Source organism: Tamandua tetradactyla, chromosome 11 (genome assembly GCF_023851605.1).
Source record: "Tamandua tetradactyla isolate mTamTet1 chromosome 11, mTamTet1.pri, whole genome shotgun sequence".
NCBI lineage: Eukaryota > Metazoa > Chordata > Mammalia > Pilosa > Myrmecophagidae > Tamandua > Tamandua tetradactyla.
This window is the reverse complement of record NC_135337.1, coordinates 49551531-49573795: the sequence shown is the minus strand read 5'-3', so window position 1 is coordinate 49573795 and position 22265 is coordinate 49551531. Positions and strand designations below refer to the sequence as shown.

At 38.3% G+C, this 22265-nt stretch overlaps 1 long non-coding RNA gene across 1 annotated transcript in view; it reads right to left on the bottom strand.

Annotated features, from left to right (window-relative positions):
- LOC143649510 (uncharacterized) overlaps positions 1 to 10520 on the bottom strand; it is a 49325-nt gene extending 38805 nt beyond the window's left edge. The window contains exons 1-2 of the long non-coding RNA XR_013159072.1: positions 10421 to 10520; positions 7361 to 7559 (exon numbers count right to left, since the gene is read on the bottom strand). This is a non-coding gene — a long non-coding RNA (uncharacterized LOC143649510). The remainder of the gene's footprint in view (positions 1 to 7360; positions 7560 to 10420) is intronic.
- Between the last annotated feature and the right edge of the window lie 11745 nt (positions 10521 to 22265).

The following is a 22265-nucleotide window of genomic DNA, read 5'->3' as shown; positions in this document are numbered from 1 at the left end:
AGTGGTGTGAAAATATGGTTTTCAGTCTTCCTTTCCACCAACTGCCTCTGTTTGTTTTTCTTGATGATTTTTATCACTACTTGATTATTCTGTCTTAGTTTCCCCTGAACCAGGGTCTGACTTGGGTACAGATGATATAGGAAGCATGCAAGGAAAACAGAAAGACTGTGACAGGTAAAGATAAAAAGCCAGCAGAGGAGACTTGAACAAAGTCCAGCCCTGTGGACCTACAAGTTCATACTCCCAGCCGACTGACTGGTCTCCATTCCCTACTGCAATCAGAAGGGGAGAATTGGATGAGGCACTGGGAATTAAACATCTGGGAGGAAGGACTAGTCAAGTGAATTGCCTATTCATTCCTCTTGTAGGTTCTGGGGACAGTGTCACATAGTAATTGAGATCCGGACTGTGGAGTTAGGAGCCAGATTGGTTCAGACCAACATAGGCTTAAATCCTGCCTCCTCTTATTGTACCACATCTGATGCTTTAGGCTGCAAGTAACAGAAACCTGACTCATGCAGGCTTAAACAATAAGAACATGTATTGACATAACTGGAAAGTCAGAGGTAGGACAGCCTTCAGGAGTGGCTCAATGCAGTGGCTCTGGCTCTTTTTCTCCATATTTCACTCCCCTGAAAAGTCCATGTGCCTTTCTCTGTCTGTTTGCTTTGTTCCCAGGTTGGTTCCCCCCTTGGTGACTGTAGCATGCCCATTGCCTTCCCAACAAATTTTCCTAATTGAATAAGCTTCTCTTAGTTCCATAATGTATTATTTGGTGCCCCAAATCATTCCAATCGACACCATGGCAGAACCTCTTGGAGTCTCAAGCTTTCTGTCTGCAAATCACCATGTTTAGAGAGAGAGAAGGCTGTTTCTTAAGAGTAAGGAGACTCTTTTTCCAGTAGTCCCCAGCAAAATTCCTCTTGTGTTTCATTGACCTGGATTGGATCATATTCTCAAACTTGAAGCATTCTGTGTGTCTGAGGAAATGTCCTGTGCTAATTGTCATAGTCCTGGAATCAATTACTGTGCCAGAGTTTGATATCTTAGACACATCAGGAGCTAAGGATGGCTTTAGCTTTTCCTAAAGTACATAGTATGGGCTTCCGTGGAGTGCACTGGAGTCATGGTAGCAAGGGGCCAGTGAGGATGGATGCTGGGTAGGCAAACAACTATGTCCTTCCCAGACCACTTACAAACTGCCTCTGTAAAATGGGGGAAATAATTATACCATCTGTTTAAGTTTGCTAAAGTGCCAGAATGCAGTATACCAGAAATGGATTGGCTTTTATAAAGAGAATTTATTAAGTTACAAGTTTACAGTTCCAAGGCCATAAAAATATCCAAATTAAGGCACCAACAAGAGGATACCTTCTCAGAGGAAAGACAGTATCCAGGTTCCTTTGTAACATATGAAGTCATATGGAAACACCAGCTGGCCCTCCTGGGTTGGTTTCAAAATGGGGCTCTCAGCTCCTGTGGGTCCTTTTGGCTTCTGCCAGGAGCCTTTCCTTCTGCATCTCCAAATATCTGTGTCTAGGCATCTGTTCTCTGTACCAGCTCTAACTCTTTCTCTTTCTGTGAGCTCTTTTAAAGGCCCTAGGAAAGGATTAAGCCCCACCTTGAACTGGCAGGGTCACAACTCCATGAAAATAATCTAATCAAAAGGTCACACCCATGATTCATTTCCATGGGACTTTTTCTCCATGGCAAAAAACCTAATCAAAAGGTCCTATCCTATAATAGGTCTGCCCCGACAAAATTAGATTCAGTTAAAAGAGAATAGCTTTCCTGGAGTACCTAACAGTTTCCAACCACACACCATCGTTATAAGATTGTTGTGTGCCTTAAATGAAATAATACAGACTGGCATTTTGTAAAGCATTCAACAGGTGCTTGCTATTGTTTTCGCTGAAATTCAGTAATACTAGCCTTTGAAAAGTCCTTTGGCATACAGCTGGTAGGCAAATAGCCCATGTTAAAGTTAAGAGCAAGGAACAAAGAGTCACTCACTGGGCTTTTCTTAAGAAAAAAAGGAGTGGAGAGAAGAATAATAAATGGATACACATAAATTGAAGTTATGCTTCTCTCTCCATCTGCATTCCTGCTTCAACAATACCCATTCTCCTTGAGGCATTGCAAATGAATCTTACTGAATAAAGCCATGGAATCAAACATGGAAAGCAGGGAAACAAAGCACACCAATATATTTTGGAAAAAATCCTTGTTGCAGATATCCTTAATATAAATGACTAAAAATGAATCCATTGAGTTTGGTTATAATTTTGAGCTGCATCATACAGGTTACTGACTGCCCTTAGTTAGGTGTCCACCGATGCAATCAGCCATAGAGGATTGACTCACAAGGTCCACATACCTTGTGAGATTAGTGGAATATGGGTGGGGCAGTAGGCAAAGCATCTATTCTGAGGCTTTCTCCGGCCAGAAGATCCTCTCTGTGATCAAAACTCCTTCAACTCTCTTGGCATTATTATTACTTGGCTACTCTTCAGCCATTCCCCTACCCTCATTGCCACTGCTTCTTCCTTGCTGAAAGAGCTCTTGGACTTTGAGGAAAGGTTTTCCTTGTACTGAGAAAAAAGAAATGTCCCTCTTTTTTTTTTTCTGGAATATGATTCATCTGACTGTGTTGCCTATAAGGGTGACAACCATTTTGCAATCAAAAAGCAGGAATGCTAATGTTGTGCTGAGGTCTGAGTTGAAAAGATGAACAAATTCTGTTGATCCACTGTGCTAATCCTGGAACAATCCTGCCTCTGGATTTCTCGTGATTTATTAAATGTCCTTATTTTTAAGACACCTTTAGTTGGGCATTTTGTTTCTTGCAGCCAAATCACTCCAATTGATACAACTCTGTTCCGGTTTCTAAAATCCACTTATCTTGCTCTGTTCTCATTTTCTACACATAGTATGTACGTAAGTTTCATCTGCTATCTCTGCTCCAGAGTCTTTTGCTTAGCACTTGAATTTCTCTTGTTCCTGCTTTTGGGTATACAGCCCTGGGCTCAACAGCTCCATTGATATTAACTAATATTTCTGGCACCACATTATGCCCCTGAGACACAGAGATGCAGAAGACATAGGCCCTATCTTTGAGAAAATGTCAGTCTGTTGGGAGATACCCAAATGAACAAATAACTCAAAATAATGTGACTAAAACATGATAAAGCTATGCAATAGGTAATTCAGGGTCAGAAGAATGGAATCGTATCTATTGGGGTTTCTCTACTCTTTATCCTTGCCTATGGAGTTGTTACTGGTGTATGTCAGAAAATGGGGACCTACATAATGTCATATTAACATTAGCTGGACTGTCACTGATGCTTGGAAATCTTTATTCATGTCTGCATGGCTCCTTATTTCCCTGTTTCAAATAGCTATTACAAATATTTCTTTTTTTAATTAAAAAAATTAAGAACAAACAAAAACATCAACATATAATTCCATTCTACATATATATTCAATAATTCTCAATATCATCACATAGTTGCATATTCATCATTTCTTAGGACATTTGCATTAATTCAGAAAAAGAAATAAAAAGACAACAGAAATAGAAATAAAACAATAACAGAAAAAAAAGATTATACATACCATACCCCTTACCCCTCACTTTCATTTATCACTATCATTTCAAACTAAATTTATTTTAACATTTGTTCCCCCTATTCCTTATTTTTTAAAATTTATTTATTAATTTAAAAATTAACAAACCAATTAAAACATCAACATATATAATCAGTAATTCACAATATCATCACTTAGTTGCATATTCATCATTTCTTAGAACATTTGCATTAATTCAGAAAAAGAAATAAAAAGACAATAGAAAAAGAAATAAAACGAACACAGGAAAGAAAAAAAAAAGATTATACCTACCATACCCCTTACCCCTCACTTTCATTGATCACTAACATTTCAAACTGAATTTATTTTAGCATTTGTTCCCCCTATTATTTTTATTCCATATGTTCTACTCGTTTGTTGACAAGATAGATAAAAGGAGCATCACACAGGTTTTTACACAAGGTTTTTACAATCACACAATTCCATTGTGACAGCTATATCATTATTCAATCATCCTCAGGAAACATGGCTACTGGAACACAGCTCTACATTTTCAGGCAGTTCCCTCCAGCCTCTCCATTACATCTTGAATAACAAGATGATATCTACTTAATGCATAAGAATAACCTCCAGGACAACCTCTCGACTCTGTTTGGAATCTCTCAGCCATTGCCACTTTGTCTCATTTCCCTCTTCCCCCTTTTGGTCAAGAAGGTTTTCTCAATCCCTTGATGCTAAATCTCAGCTCATTCTAGGGTTTTTCTCAATCCCTTGATGCTGAGTCTCAGCTCATTCTAGGATTTCTGTCCCATGTTGCCAGGAAGGTCCACACCCCTGGGAGTCATGTCCCACATAGACAGGGGGAGAGTGGTGAGATTGCTTGCTGTGTTGGCTGGAGAGGTCACATCTGAGCAACAAAAGAGGCTCTCTTGGGGGTGACTCTTAGGCCTAAATTTTAAGTAGACTTGACCTATCCTGTGTGGGGTTAAGTTTCATATGAACAAACCCCAAGACTCAGCCTATAGCTTTGGTTGTCCACACTGCTTGTGAGAATATCAAGAAGTCAACTTGGGGAAGTTGAATTTCTGCCCACTCTCACCATTCCCTGAAGGGGGCTTTGCACATACTTTTCCACTCACTGATCGAATCACTCTGGGATTCATCGGGGCATCACTCTGAACAAACCAACAAAATCTCATGTCCTACCTGAGATTCCATGTACTTATGGCGTTCAATCAAACTGTCTACATAAGTTATATTAGGAAATGCACTAGTCAAAATATAAATTTTGTAACAAACAAGCATTTTTTGCTTTAGTTTCACACATTAGGTGACATTTTAAAATATTAATTGCCATCTATTTTCAGCACCCTGCAATAATGACATTCCTTTGTTCTTCCTCATGCAAAAACATTTTTTAAATTTGTACATTTAGTCACTATTATTATACACTCTAGGCATTCCTAGATCATACCATCTCAATCTTTAACATCTATCTTTCTTTCTGATTTCATTAATGTCCCCAGCCCTCCTCCCTCTCTCATTCTCACATGCAGCGTCATTCAGTGTTTTAACATAATTGTATTACAGTTAGGTAGTATTGTGCTGTCCATTTCTGAGTTTTTGTATTCAGTCCTGTTGCACAGTCTATACAGACTATACAGACTATTACAAATATTTCTTTGTTCCTTAATCCTTGACCACGTTCCTCCTACTCTCCATTTCACCATCCTTCATTTCAGCAAATAGCCTCAATTCTCCTTTCATTAGCCATCAGGATTTGTGACCTGAACACCCTTATTCCTTCCTTACTCCTTTCATTCACACCTACCTCTCAGAAAGAATTTTCCTTTTGTCTCACCAAGGCTAATCATTTCTTCTTCCTCTGCTATTCATTTCACAACATGTGTTGAGCACCTACTAAATGTGAAGTATTGGAAATGCCAAGATGAAAAAAATATGGATTTTGCATTTAGATAGGTGATACTTATTTACAGCATCTAGCCTCAGTCCGACACATAGAAAGTACTCAGTAGATAAAGTTTCTCTCTTTTGCCTTGAACCCCTTATTCCTTCATGTCCCACCAAAACCTATCTATCATGTTCAATAGCTTTCTTTCCAGCAGCTCCTTTCCTGTAGTCTAAAAACTACTCAGGTCTCCTCCCTCTTCTCCCTGAAACCTTGACTCTTCCTGAAATCATATCTGAGCCCTCCTTTACTCTTGACCTATGACCACCAGCTTCTCTTCTCTCCATTTCCTCCGTCTTCATTGGCTCCTGCCCTCCTCAAATCTTCCCTGAACTACTGGTGTCCCCTCCCAGCTAGTCCTTCCTACCTTTAGTCTTCCCGCCCCAATCTGTCCTCTGCTCAAGTAGCCCTTTGATCATGGAATCCCTGCTCAGAAGTCTTCAATGGATTGCTAGTCTCTAACACTAAGAACTGACATCTTAGCTTCACTTTCAGAGTCTGAACTGTCTTTCTAAATGTGCCCCGCTTTCCCCTACACTTAGGTACTACTCTCTCCATCTGGGTGCATGTCCTGCTTTCTTCTTTGCATTTTCTAACTTTGTTCCCTCATTTTGGTCATTTTTCTTTTAGCCCCAACTCTTGAAAAATGCTGATTCTGTACTTTCTGGTATTCATCCATTGGCTAAAAGAGAGTCTTGAGCAGTAGGAATTCAGGCATTCTAGGCAGGATAGTGAAGGTAATATTTTGAGCTAAGAAAAATTTTAGTAACCCTCAAATCTAATGGCTTAGGGTGACCCAAAGATCTGGAATAGTGGGGAATGAGGAAAAGTGTCTGAGTGAGGGTTGAAAGGAATAGTTTGGAATATAGAATTTTGTTTATTAAACCTTGAATTTACATAGCTTTACAAAGCCATTTGAAGTTGCAGTAGTTATAACTTAATTTAGGACCAAACATTTCTAAATTAAGAGTCCACATTAAATTTCATCCTAGCTGTTTTCATGGGCTTAAGTTTCTTAACTGGAGCAGCTCCAGGAATCTTTAGAAAGATATGCCCATTGTATAAGCACTTAAAAGTTATCTATTGTATGTCTACTGCTACATTATGGCAGCTTGGTAGTAGGATGTGATCCAGTGAGGAGACTGATTTTACTTTTGTAGTTTATTGTGAATCAGTTGCTTTTCTCTTCTTTAAAATTTGGGAAATGAGGCAGGCAATTTAGAAATTAAACTTTCTTATTATAAAAACCAATTAGAATTTGGAAAATACAAAGAATAGTAAATAATTAAAATTACCATTAATACTACTAATACTTCTATCTTAGAAAACTTCTGTGTGAAAAAGTACTTGGAAATGTATTGCTTTATTGTATAAATATTATATTTCACAATTAAAAAAAAGAAGACCTCTGTGCGTTATAAATAAATGCCAAACTGTTTAAAAATATTTTGAGCTGTTCAAATGTTTTACAAATAGTTTAAGATATAAATATGTACTATCTTTAAGATAAAGTACATATATATTTAAGAAATATAAGGTACGTATAGATGTAATCGTTATATACATTTCACAAATATTTTAAAATATATGTCTTTAAGGTGTTTTCTTATGAAATATTTTACAAGATTTTTATAAACATGATGTTGTTTTTCCACAATGAAATTAGCCTGAATTTTATATAGCTTAGATCTAAATGACCAAATTGTGTCTTTTAGGCAAATATACTAAGCCTAGGAAAAACGAATTTCTTTGCCATGCCTTTTCTGTAAAGCTTATGTACTTGCTTTGCCTTGGAATACTTACCAGCACTGACATTGAGTATTAATTCTCTGGTTCTGTCTTCGTTTGTTTGATGTTGAAATGGAGAATAGTTTGCCTTGGATCTTCCTACATCCATGCTGAAATCATTTCCTGATCTAGTGATTTTTATGTCAGAAAAGTTCAGTGAACTTGCATCACATATGCTCCCTGGCACAATGTTACTGTGTTTCCTGGGGAGTTCCTGCAAACATACATTTATGAGCATAAGGATGGTTAAGTTGATTGTGGAGAATTCCCTGTATGCATGTAGAGGAAATACTTTTCAACAATATGCACCTCCTAACTCTAACACGCCCAAGAATATAAACCTCCAAATCCCCAGCCTGTGTCAATGTGTAATTATCTGTGAAACTAGATTTTTTTTTTCTTTGAGTCAAATCACAGTGCTTGGTCCCCAGCACCTGTAGGTGATTAGCTGGAGTGCAGGGTGCATCTGGCTATCCTTGTGGAAAGCAGTCTCTGCAATACAGAACAAAATAAGGACTTTGCCTGGAAAGAACCCCCTACTAACCTTTATGAAATAGCGGTAGCATTCACAGCAGCTCTGCTTTGATTAAAAATTAATGATGATGTGGGTACTGGGAATTAATTATGAGCTGTGAAATCTATGTCTGATACATTTACGAAAAATTGAAAACTATGAATGCTGAAAGTAGACTACTTTTAGTATACTTTGGGTATTTCCTTTGTAACCCCCCAAAGAAGGTTTAAATTGATTTCAATAGCTTTTTTTTGCTTTTCTTTATGAAATAATATACAATGCCAACTGCTTGTTTTGCTCTTCCATGATTAAAAGAAAAGAAAACTCAAGCAGTATTTCCTTCTAAATCTTTCTAATAAAACTGGTAAAGTGGTCAATTTTGTTGGCAATTTCGACACAAAAATGTTTTATCTTATTGAAGGCTTGGAACAATGACAATGAAATCAAGAGATTTGTTATTTGCTACTTGTTTAATATTTGTTTCTGTTAATTATTTGAATTACATGAAATATGTTTTGCATGAAGTATTTCGGTGTGAAGGAACAGACGTATGAAATAATCCTTTTGCCTTGGGAATTTTTTCTCCCATTTTTCATGATTTGGTATCTGGTGCTTTCCAAAGTTGTTCTAGATGTCTAATTAGGTGTGGGAGAGATGAGGTGGCAGGCTTATAGGAGGTGTTAATTTTTATAAATGGCTTCTTTCAGGACTTGCCCTCGAGATTTCACTACCCTATGTTTTAAAAGCAAAAGTTCAAAGTGAGGTACTTATGTCCTGAAAAAAAACAGTATTCCTTTTTCAACTCCCTCCCCCCTCTACATCCATCTTTTCTTGCTTCCTTCCTTCCTTCTTTTGGTTCTCCTACCTTCCTATTCACTTATTTATTCGATCGTCTATTCATCCCCCATTGTTGATTGCCTTCTAAGACCTCACTTGGTGCTCTGTGGGAGGTGAAGATAAAACAAAGACCTAACTCAGCATTATTCAATCCTCATGACAATCCAGAGGGTTATATACAATTATTATCTCCATTTTAAAGGTGAAGAAATCGAAGCTTAGAGATGTTAAGTACTTGTTTGCCCAAGGTCAGTGAGCTAGTAAATAGGTCAAGGTCTTTTGTCTGTCCTTGGCTCCCTTAAAGCCAGTCCTCTCCCTGTGTGTCAAAGATGGCTCTGAGCCAGATCTGTGGGTTTCGAGAACTTAAGCTCATTACCCTGCTCTCTTCTGCATTCACACATGACCGAAAAATGAGAGGCGAGGAAGCATTGCTGATTTAAGTAGAATCAACTATAATTCAGATGAATCCATGGATGAAAAATACCTTATGGAAGTTAACAAAGAATAGGTACCATTTATTGGGTGCTGTGTATCCAGGAAATTTTACATTTGTTTTCCCCAATCCTTACCACAAAAGTAGTTTTGGCCCCACCTTCAGATGGGAAATTGTGGCTTAGCTTTCTAAGCTAACCAGAGGTCTAGAAAGTGGTCATTTGGGGATTTGAATTCGGGTCTGTTTGATTGAGGTTCTTTCCATTACACCACAGGCTGTGGAGGATGAAGTCATGGAAGACAACTTGGTATATCCATGCAGGGTCAGCAGAGCACACTTAATACGCATTATCTTATCTGAAGACTTAGCATCCCAACCTTGCACCTGACCTACACCAATTGTATATAGACAGATAAATCCTTTCCTTATGAAAGCTATTCTCTAGTCCTTCTAATGATGAAGCCAAAGCTGTTTTCAGCTTACTGCTTAGGAGAGATTGTTTTAGATACTCATCTGTCTTGATTAAAAATGGTGCACACTAGGGCCATATTTCTGGAAATGTCTGCTAATTAGGAAATCAGTTTTCTGTTTTTATCATACGCAAGTATTTTTTGAAAGGTGAGTGAAGAATAAAATTTAAGTTTTTATGAAACACAGAGTCACCCTAACCATCACATAACCTGAGGGAAGAAACTAGGCTCTGTTGTGGAGTTTGGGATTTTAAGTGGTTAGCATCCCCTGTTTTTGTTTTTGTTTTTTTTTTAAATCTCTTAGGGGTGGTATGGTTACATTTTATTCACAAAAGCAAAACTTTTGTGAATATAAAAGGGGCTTAGGGAAATATTAAAGGGGAGAGCCAGCAGTTGCTGAGTTCTGACCGCATACTCAACACTGTGCCACACGCCTCACATATATATTTTAATGTAATCCTGACAGCAATCCTAAAGGCAGATAATTGCATGGTCCCCATTTCACAGAGGAGGAGACTGAGGCACAGAGTAGTTAAATAAGTCACACAGAAGAATGGGGATTCAAGCTTAGGCAGTTGTCGATCCATGTGGACTAAGTTCACTTAACAACTGCTCATCTGTCCCTTTATTTTGCTTCTGTAGACACAGTGTAGTGTTCATTTCACCTAATTCAGTAAATATTTTTGCTCCAAGGCCTCTACAATATCATAATTATTCATGAATTATCATTATCAAGCATTCATTTAGCTCCAACTTCATGCCAGGCCTGTACTAGGTAACCAATATAAACAATGTTTGGCAAAAGATCAGGTAAAGTTTACCTCCCAAGTCTCATTGATTAGGTCCTTACAATGTTGTTGTCTCCTTATAATTTTTCTTCAGAAAACTATAAGCTCTTTGTAGAATACCAATGAGTATTCCTTTCTATTTTTTTGTATAAGACAATGCAGGTTATGGAAAGGGAAAATTCCATAGACCTAAGCTATGGTGTCATAACAAATGTGGAATTCCTTCAGGCTCTAGATTTTACAGCTTTTCTAAAATCCATATGAGAACTTGAGTGTGCCTTGCTTCAAAAAAAAAAAAAAAATATATATGTATATTGCAAGATGGTCTAGGCATGAGGTAAGAATTGAGGTAACAAGAAACAAGGTTCTATGTAAATGCACTGCAGTGGATTGGTTATTGTGATTACTAGCAATCAGTGGTGGTTAAGTAAGTATAATCGCACTTAGAGTCCTACCTTCTGCAGCAGGGAGCTGGGTCGACATTAAGCTGTCTCATTTTAGGTTGCGCCTTACTACTTTGATATGCTGTGTCTGAATATCATTTTCCAGCTCTGATTTCCAGCATTTCATTGTCAGCTACAGCCGTGGCACCCCACTGCCTCTCACTGCCATCACATGGCCAGCCTCAGGCAGACCATTTTATAAAAAAATAAGCCTGTCTTGCTTCTCTGCAGATGGAATGGTTTACATGAGAAATAAACCAGCTGAGTTTTTGCTTCACAGTTTGAATAAAAATGAACTGGCCTGTGGTTTAGTAGGGATTTAGGTCAGGAATGTGCTATGCTGTCAGAAGGAGAGTTAGTTAATGATGGGAATTTGTGAACTTTGGTTTTGGGTTGATACAGGATGGTCCACTATTGACAAGTATAGACTTTAGAGTTAGACACAAGTTCAAGTCCTGATGTTGCACCTTTCTAGCTGTCTTTTTGAGCCTCAGTTTCTTCTTCTATAATCATAAAAGTTGATGTAAGAAATAAAAGAGATAATGCGTACACAGTGTTTATGTTAAGCGTATAGTCTGATATATGACAAGTGCTTAGTTAATGTTATTTTTGTAGTTTTTTGGCTCTTTGTTCATGACAAAGTCCATTTCTGTTTTTAAATCTTCCACAGAAGCATGGTTACCCATGTCCTACAAATAGCTAATGGTGTTAACCCCTTCACATCAATCCCCTTAATTAATATTGTTTCTAGTGGCACTAGCATGATTGTGCTTTGCCATATGAGCATGTTAGAGGCCTGTCTTAGTTTTCCAGAGATGTAATTATAAGTACCACCCAATGGGTTGTGTTAAACAGCAAGAATTTATTGGCTCATGGTTTTGAGGCTAGAAGAAGTCCAAAATCTAAATACCAACAAAGCTTTCTTTCTTCCCTAGGATTGTAGCATGCTGGTACTGACTGCTGGCAATCCTTGGGATTCCTTGGCTTTCCTATCACATAGTGATGTCCTCTCCTTTCCCTTCCAGGTTCCCACTGACTTCACCCTTCTCCCTGTGGCCTTCTCCCTATTAAAAGCGAATAATCTGATGATCTGGATTAAGATCCACCTGGTTCAGTTTGCCACACTCTAACTAAAAATAACGTCTTCAAAAGTTCCTATTTACATGGGCTCACACCCACAGAGACATGGATTAAGAACATGTCTAAATTGGGATACACAACCTACCACATGGTCTTTCAACTAATTGATGGCTTTCTCAGTAAAGTCTCCATGGACCAGCCTATTGCAAATTTCAACACCTCTCCACCTACCACTCTTCTCTATCGTTACTCATTTTTGACAGCTTGATCCATCTGTTTCTGAGAGAAGTGTTTTGAAGTATGTTTGGTGGTGGATATTTAAATTTCTCCTTGACATTTTGTCAGGTTTTATTTTAAATGCTTTGTGGTTATATTGTTAGAAGCATGCAAATTCATACTTACTTTAATCTCTTGGTATATTTTTTGTTATCATTATATATACCTCCTCTTTAACCCTTGTAGTGCTGTTATGGATTGAATTATGTACCCACCCAAAATACACATTGGAGTCCTAAACCCCAGCCTGTGCATGTGAACTTATTTGTAAATAAGGTATTTGAAGATGTTATTATGTAACATGAGGCCAATCTCGATTAGGATGGATCCTAGTCCACTATGACTGATGTCCTTATAAGGAGAGGAAATTTGGATGAAAAAGAAGAGAGAGAGTGTGATGGTTGGATTCAGGTTGGGTCAACTTGGCCAGGTGATGGCGCTCAATTGTCTGGTCAGGAAAGTACTGGCCTAGTCATTACTGCAAGGATGTTTTTGGTTGGTTGATAAATCAGAAGGCTGGTTTATTAAATCATCAGTCAGTTGATTGCATTTGTGGCTGATTACTGTGAACAACTAAGGGTATGTCTTCTGCAGCGAGAGAATCCAATCAGTTGGATTTAACTCAAGCAGTTGAAGACGTTTAAGAGAGAAGAGAAAATTTTCATTTCTTCTTCAAACAGCCAGCTTCTCCTGTGGAAGTTTTTAAGGACCTTCCTCAGAGTTGCCAGCCTTGGACTCTTGTATCCCCATGGTTGCATGAGACGCTTTTATAAATCTCATATTTTCAGATATCCCCTATGGTTTTGTTTCTCTAGAGAGAGAGAAGAGTGTGTGCCATGTGGTGGAGGCAGAGCTCAGGCCATCCTGCCCAAAGCCAGAGAATGCCATGGATAGCTAGCTGCCCTCAGAAGCCAGCAGACATAGAACATATTCTCCCCTTTGAAAGGGGAGAACAATAGCCCTGCTGGCATGTTAATTTCAGACTTCTCGTCTCCAGTACCATGAGATAATACATTTGTTATTGAAGCCAACTAGTCTTTGGTACTTTGCTACAGCAACTCTGCTATACTAAGACAAGTAATTTCTGATTTAAAATTCCTTTTGTGGGAAATTAACACTGAAGCATTACTTTCTGTACATAGAAATATTACATAGCAACAAAAAGGAATGGACTAGTCTTCCAGAAAGATGGCAGAAGAGATTGGGCTGAGTTCACCCCTGCTCCAAGGAACAGCTAGAGCAGTACCAGAAAAACAACTGGGACAGTGATCTCAGGGTGATCTGAGAGAGTTTTCTACACTACACAGGGAGGTCTTGGATGAAGGAGCTGAGGAATTGAGACACAGAGAACCAGGTAACTGGATTCCATCAGGATTCTACCAGGGGCAAGAGACTGTGCCCAGGAAAGTGCCTGCCACCTACCACAGATAGCTTGAGATATCAGCCCCCTCAGCTCCACAGCCTGGAGCTCCCATGGGGAACCTGAACTCTCGTAAACTAACTTTCCCTGCTCATAGAGACCATCCAGCTACTGCAAAGAACCTACCATGCCCCTTTTCAAATGGAGGCCCAGAACTCCCTGGAGTGTACAAACGAGGAAGCAAGCCATGCCCTGTGACCGCCCCGTTCACATGCACGCACATGAGCCACCCCCCATGCCCCATGCCCTGAACCCCATGCTCCACCTCCATGCCTCCTGCCCTGCCCACTGCCCCCTGTATTCTGTAGGCACATACACCCGCACACTCATGTCTGCCCCACAGCCTCTGAGTCCCATGCACGTATGCACCCATGCCACTCACCTCCACCACCTGCATGTCCACCTCCAAACCCTGCCCCCATGCAGCACATACTGCAACCCCACACCCATGGGCACCTGCACAGAGCCTGTGGCACACCCTGCAACCATACCATGTGCTACCCCAAGTTCAGCACCATACCCTGATCCCTACATACCTGGCACCCCATCCCACACCCTCCCCATCCACCACCCTGTGACCCCACCCCTGGTGCCCCATGCCACACCCCATGCCAAACCTGGTACTCCTCCTTACTACACTCTGTGCCCTTGTGCCTTACGCACCATGCCACACCTAGCAGCAAGCATTTCCAGGTTGGCTGTGGACAGGGGCAGCTGACACACCCAGTCCCACAATCTAAGGTCATTCCAAGCAGTGTCTGGGGGCCAGAACCTCATTAGGCCCGCAAGCAGAATCTCTGCAGAGGTGCACACTGCCCACCCCCAGCCCTGTGGTTGGCGGCTTTCAGCATGCACTGGAACCTGTGGACTTGGCTGGAATTGCACCAGGTCTCCATCCAGCTCACCAGGCTGCCTAGTCAGGAGAAGTGGGTCTCAGGGAAAGAGGAGGCCCCAGAGTGCCATCTGCTGGGAAGAAACAGAAAGTGCAGTCTGGCAAACTGTCAAGTTCACACAGATCCTGAAGGAGAGTTGCATTCCCTCATGAAGTCTGGGACTTGATTGGTAGGGAATTATGACAAAATAAGAGCAAAAGGAGACCTTCAATGCAAATCCAAGAAAATACAAAACCTTAGGTGACTGAGGGAAATCAACTTCCAAAGTAACCCTATCAAGATAATCAAATGCATTGAAACCAGCAGAAAGTCACAAATCATATGAAGATACAGGCAGATATAGCCTAGCCAAATGACCAAATTAAACCACTGGAGGAGATACAGATTTGGAATAACTAATCAAAGATGTTCAGATGACACTCCTAAATAAATTCAGTGGGTTGATTAATGCCATAAAGGATATCAAGAAGACACTAGAAGAGCATAAAGAAGAATTTGAAACAATAAATCTAAAAATAGCAGATATCACAGAGATGGAAGATACTGTAGACTAAATTAAAAAACATACCAGAGATGCACAACAGCAGATTTGAAAAGGCAAAAGAAAGAATATGCAAACTAGAGGACAAGACCGTTGAATTTAAATGCACAAAAGAACAAATGGCAAAAAAATGGAAAAAATTAAATTGGAGCGCAGGGAAATGATGGACAACACAAAACATGCAATATAAGAATCAACAGTGTCCCAGAAGGAAAGGAGAAGAGTAAAGGACTAGGAAGGTTAGTTGAGGAAATAGTGTGTGAGGGGGAGCACTTCTCAATCCTTATAAAAGACAAATATGCAAATCAAAGAAGCCCAATGAACCCCAAATAGAATAAATCTGAATACGCCTACTCCAAGACACATACTAATCAGTCTGTCAAATGTTGAAGAGAAGCAGAAAATCCTGAAAGCGGCAAGATAAAAGTGACTCACCACATACAAGGGAAGTGATGTAAGACTGATTTTGAATTCCTCATCAGACACCAATCAAGGAGCTCTAAAATACATGAGGCACAGTTTGGCAGAACTGAAGGGAGCAATATATATTTCAACAAAAATAGTGGGAGACTTCAGTATATCACTTTCTTCTATAGATAGAACAACCAGGAAGAGGATCAACAAGGAAATAGAGAACTTAAACAATTTAAATGAATTAGCTCTAACAAAGATTGTAGATCATAACACCCCAAAACACCATGATAAACATTCTTCTCCAGTGCTCGTGGAATATTCTCCAAGATAGATCATATGTTGGAGTGCAAAACAGATATTTATAAATTTAAAAAGATGGAAATTATTCAAAGCACTGTCTGATCAGAGTGGAATGAAGCTGGAAATCAATAACTACCAAAGAACAAGAACTTTCACAAATATATGGAGATTAAATAATACATTTAAAAAATCAGTGGATCAAAGAAAAAATTCCTAGAGAAATTGGTAAAATCTGGAGACAAATGAAAATGAGAATACAATGTAACAGAACTTATGGGATGGAGCAAAGGCAATCGTGAGAAGAAAATTTATTGCCCTGAATGCCTATATTAAAAAAGAGTAAAGATAAAAAATTGAGGACATATCTGCTTACGTGGAGGATCTAGAGAAAGAACAACAAAGTAGCCCCAAAGCAAACAGAAGAGAAATAACAAAGATTAAAGCAGAATTAAGTGAATTGAAGAACAAAAAATCAATAGAAAGAATCAATAAAATAAAAATTTGGTTCTCTGAGAAAATCAATAAAATCGATGGACCCCTAGCTAGGCTAGAGAAATAGACTGCAAATAAACAAAATCAGAAATGAAAGAGAGGTTATTATTATGGACCCTGAAGAAATAAAGAAGAAAAAATCATAAGAGGATACTATGAACAACTATACACCAACCAACTAGACAACTTAGATGAAATGGACAGATTGCTAGAAAGACACTAATAAGTGACAGTGACTTGAGAAGAAATAGAAGTGCTCAACAAACCAATCACAAGTAAGGAGATTCAAGCAGTCATCAAAAATCTTCCTACAAAGAAAAGTCCTAGGCCAGATGGCTTCACAGGAGTATTTTACCAAATATTTCAAAAAGAACTAACACCAGTCTGTTCAAACTCTTCCAAAAAATTGAGAAAAAAGGAATATTACTTAATTCATTTTATGACTAACTTCACTCTAATACCAAAATAGAGTGAAGATGCTATAAGAAAGGAAATCTACAGGCCAATCTCCCTAATGAATATAGATGCAAAAATTCTCAACAAAAAAGTAGCAAATTGAATCCAATGACATATTAAAAGAATTATACACCATGACCAAGTGGGGTTTATACCAGGAATGCAAGGGTGGTTCAACACAAGAAGACCAATGTAATACAGCACATTAACAAATCGGAAGGGGAAAATCACATGATCATCTAGACTGACACTAAAAAAGCATTTGGCAAATTCAAAAGCACTTCAAAAGGTGGGAATGAAAGGAAACTTCCTAAATATGAAAAAGGGCATATATGAAAAACCCATAGTCAGCATTGTATTCATGATGAGATACTGAAAGCCTTCCCCCTAAGATCAGGAATGAGACACATATGCCCTCTGTCACCACTATTATTCAACATCAGACTAGAAGTTCTAGCTAGAACAATCAGGCAGAAAAAACAAATAAATGGCATCTGTGCTGGTTTGAAAGGAGGTATGCCCCCTAGAAAAGCCATGTTTTAATCAAAATATCATTTCATAAAGGTGGAATAATATCTATTCAATACTATATGTTTGAAACTATAATCAGATCATCTCCCTGGATGATGTGATTTGGTCAAGAGTGGTTGTTAAACTGGATTAAGGGACAACATGTCTCCACCCATTTGGGTGGGTCTTGATTGGTTTATTGGAGTCCTATAAAAAAGGAAATATTTTGGAGAATGAAAGATTGAGAGAGAGCAGAGAATGCTGCAGCACTACGAAGCAGAGTCCACAAGCCAGTGACCTTTGGAGATGAAGAAGGAAAATGCCTCCCGGGGAGCTTCATGAAACAGGAAGCCAGGAGAGAAGACAGCAGATGATGCCTTGCTTGCCATGTGCCCTTCCAGCCAAGAGAGAAACTGTGACTGTGTTCTCCATGTGCTTTTCCAGATGAGAGAGAAACCCTGAACTTCATCGGCCTTCTTGAACCATGATATCTTTCTCTGAATGCCTTAGATTAGCCATTTCTATAGACATGTTTTAATTGGGACATTTTATAAGCCTTAGAACTGTAAACTAGCAACTTATTAAAATCCCCCTTTTAAAAGCCGTTCTGTTTCTGGTATATTGCATTCCAGCAGCTAGCAAACTAGAACAGCATCTGATCAAAAAGGAAGAAGAAAAACTTTCATTATTTGCAGAAAACTTGATACTATACTTGGAAAGTCCTGAGAAATCTACAACAAAACTTTTGCGCTAATAAACAAATTCAGTGAAGTGGTAAGATATAAGATTAATGTGCAAGAATCAGTGATGTTTCTATACTCAAGCAATGACCTATCTGAGGAGACAATTAAGGAAAAAATTCCATTCAAAGTAGTAACCAAAAGAGTCATGTATCTAGTAATAAACTAAACCAGGGATGTAAAAGAGCCATGCAAAGAAAACTACAGAACATTGCTAAAAGAAATCAAAGAAGATTTAAGTAGGTGGAAAGATATTCCCTGCTCATGGATAGGAAGGTTAAGTGTAATTAAGGTGTCAGTTCTACCCAAATTGATCTATAGTTTCAAAGCAATACCAATCAAAATTCCAACAACGTACTTTGAAGACTTGGAAAAGCTAGTTATCAAGTTCAGCTGGAAGATAAAGAGGCTTCAAATAGCTAAAAAGGATCTGAAAAAAGAAGGATGAAGTGGAAGGATTAATACATCCTGATTTTAAAGCTTATTATAAAGCCACATTGGTCAAACAGCATGACACTAGTACAAAGGTCGAAATATTGACCGTTGGAATCAGTTCAAGAGTGCAGAAATAGACCACCAAATCTATGGTCAGCTGAAATTTGACAAGGTCCCCAATCCATTGAACTGGGACAGAACAGTCTTTTAAATAAATGGGCATGGGAGAACTGAATATCTATAGCCAAAAAAATGAAAGAGGTCCCTTACCTTACACCCTAAATAAAAATGAACTCAAAGTGGACCAAAGACCTTAATATAAGAGCCAGTACCATAAAACCCGAGAAGGAAATATCTTCAAGACCTTGTAATAGGAGGTAGCTTCCTAAACTCTACACCCAAATCACAAGGAATGAAAGAAAAAAATAGATTAATGGGAATTCTTCAAAATCAAATGCTTCTGCACTGCAAAGTACTTTGTCAAAAATGTGAAGAGGTGGCCAACTCGATGTGAGAAAATATTTGAAAATGACATATTGGATAAAGGTTTGCTATCATGTATACATAAAGAAATCATACAATGCAACAACAAAAGAACAAACAACCCAATTATAAAATGCGCTAAAGATATGAACAGACATTTTTCCAAAGAGCAAATACAGATAGCCAAAATACCATGAAGAGATGCTCATTTTCATTAGCTATAGGGGAAATGCAGATCAAGACTACAATGAGATGTTACCTCCCACCTATAAGAATGGCTGCTATTAAACAAACAGGAAACTACAAATGTTGGAGAGGATGTGGAGAAATTGGAATATTTAGCACTGCTTGTGGACATGTATAATGGTATAGCTGCTATGAAAGACAGTTTGGTAGTTCCTTAGAAAGCTAAACATTGAGTTGCCCTATGACCCGGCAATACCAAAACTTGTGTATATACCCAGAAGAGCTGAAAGCACGGACACAAACAGACATTTGTGCACTGATGTTCACAGCAACATTGTTCATAATTGCTGAAAGATAGATGCAATCCAAGTGCCCATGAACAGAAGAGTGGGTAAACAAAATGTGGTATATATATATATACATTGGAATATTATATAGCAGTAGGTATAATGAACTCCTGAACCATATGACAACATAGATGAACTTTGAGTATATAACACTGAATGAAATAAGCCAGATACAAAAGGATATATATTGTATGATTTTGTTATTATGACCTTGGTAAAGGTAAACACAGAGGCTTACAATACAGAATATAGGGGACCTAGAGATACACAGAAACTAGAGATGGGTGACCAGTTGGTTAGCTAATGAGGTTAAATTTGAGTGTAAAAGAATGAATGGAAGTGAAAGTAGTTCAATAGTGGGTCTATAAGTAATATTACCATATTGAAGGTGAACATGATTGAAAGGAGTTGTATGGAGCTATATATCCCATAGATTAACACTACAAATATAAATAAGTTCTTGCACAAACTTCCTCAAAGGTATGAATTTGTACGAAGAGTAAATAATAGAAGGGTATAGGGGAAAAACAATGGTTGCATGCTATGATCTATGTTTAACAGGAAGATATCAACAGTACCACAGCAATAGCAAGGGTAAATAATAGAGGAGGTGGGGAGGACAAGAGTTAAGGAGAGGTTTGGATTTTTTATTTGGTGAGGGGATGTTTATTAGTTATTTTTCTCCTGAAAGCAATGAAAATTGTCTAAAATTGAGATAATTGGCTAAAATAGTCTAAAATTGGCTGAAGGATACATGGACTTAAAAGTGGAATGGCAAACTATGGTGAATACATATGATCCAATATTATGTGGCTACAGAAAGGAATGAAATCATGAAGTATGCAATGATGTGAATGAACCTGGAACATTATGTTATGCAAATAAGCCAGAAACAAAAGAACAAATATTGTATGGTCTCCTTTAGAAAATACTCATAAGAAAATTAGGGCCTACATTATAAGCTCTTATAGCAGTCACATTGAATCTGGAGCAGTAGTTGTTATTTTTAGATTTTGAGATGCTGTGCTATATATTTATAACCTGGTATTTTCCTGGAACCTGTGTGACATCTAAGATTCCAAGTAAGAGTTTTGCAGCTCTGAAAGTCAGCATTGCCACGTACAACAACTGTCAAAGAAACCAAAAAGAAAACAGCCTTCAATTAGGGTTAAGAAAGAAGCTGATCATGTTGGGACTAAGATAAATCAGAATAAAGTGGTAAGGATGATATTGTCTGTATTTTAGAACTTCACCAGGTTTTTTTGGTCCAAAACCTAAATTTTGTGTAGCACACAATCTAATTCAGCCCATCTGGATAGCTCATGTAATTAATTAATTAATTAATTATTTTTTTTTGCATGGGCAGGCACCAGGAATTGAATCTGGGTCTCTGGCATGGCAGGCAAGAATTCTGCCACTGTGCCACCATAGCCTGCCCTGGATAGCTCATTTAAACAACCCAAATACATGGAGCCCAGAATAGGAATGAGGGCTTCTAATTCTGTATAGTTTAATGTAACACTCAGATACATCCCAGAGAATGTTGAGTAGATAATTAAGAAGTATTGGCAAAGTTTCTTGAGGGATGGGACAAAAATATGGAACTATTGAGCTTTGCCACCAGGGTTACTCCTGGTATGATCTCAGACATTAGGGACTCCCAAGTCAGTAGACAAAGCCCTTATCTTGAGGCTTGCTCTTGTGAAGCTTATCTATGTAGCAGAGAAGCTAAGCCTACCTATAGTTATGCCTAAGATTTACTTACAGAGGATCTCTTTTGTTGCTCAGATGTGGTCTCTCTCTCTCTCTCTCTCTCTCTCTCTCTCTCAGCCCAACTCTGCAAGTAAAATTATTACCCTCTCCCCTATATGGAACATGAAATCCAAGGATGAAAGTCTCCCTGGCAGCATGGGACATGAATCCCAGGGATGAGCTTGGCCCTGCACTATGGAATCAACAATGCCTTCCTGACCAAAAGAGGGAAAGGAAATGTAACAAAATAAGGTGTCAGCAAGCTGAGAGAGTTCAGATAGAGTCAAGAGGTTATTGGAGGTTATCTTAAGCAAGCTTCAGCTTGATAATGTTATTTACCATGGTTTTCCAAACCACAACCAAAACCATTCTAGTTAACTTAATCTCTATCTGAGAGTCTACAAAAGTTTCCTGCACTATGATTACTTTCCAGAAACCTACAATCTCCAGATATGTTCCAAGTTCAGGTAAGTCCTGAAACCCAGAGGGCTAGCCTCTCCAGACATAAAGTAGTTTCATCCTTCTATCTCATATTATCAACAGTCCTTTTCCAGCATGAAAGCATTAGAATGGGCATAGCCCAAATACTCCTAAAGATTGGAAGAGATATCAAAGGAGAAGGAGGAGTTATAACAGAGAAGACAGGATTTAACAAATAGCATGACTACTAAATCATAATAATATTTCTTTTAGTCTCCAATATCTTAGAGCAACTAGAAGGCAAAACCTAGAATTGTGGAACTGCAACCCATACCAAACTAAATAGATTCTGAATCTACTTCTTACAATGTTCTTTGAAATTTATTGCTTTTTTGTTTCTAGGTTATATTTTAAAATAAAAAGATGTTAAAAAGGGAATGTACTATTAATATACTCAACAACGTGGATGAATCTTAAAAATATTATGGTGAGTGAAAGAAGCAAGGTACATATAGTACAATTCCATCAAAAATTATATAAAATATTAACCTTATTTATAATACTCTTAAAATTGTGTTTTGTTGTACATAAAATATATTTCAATAATGTTGAGTAATAAAAATTGGTTTCGTTCTTTTATAACATGAGTTTATTTTGCTGTCATTATGAATAATAGTCCTAAAATAACAG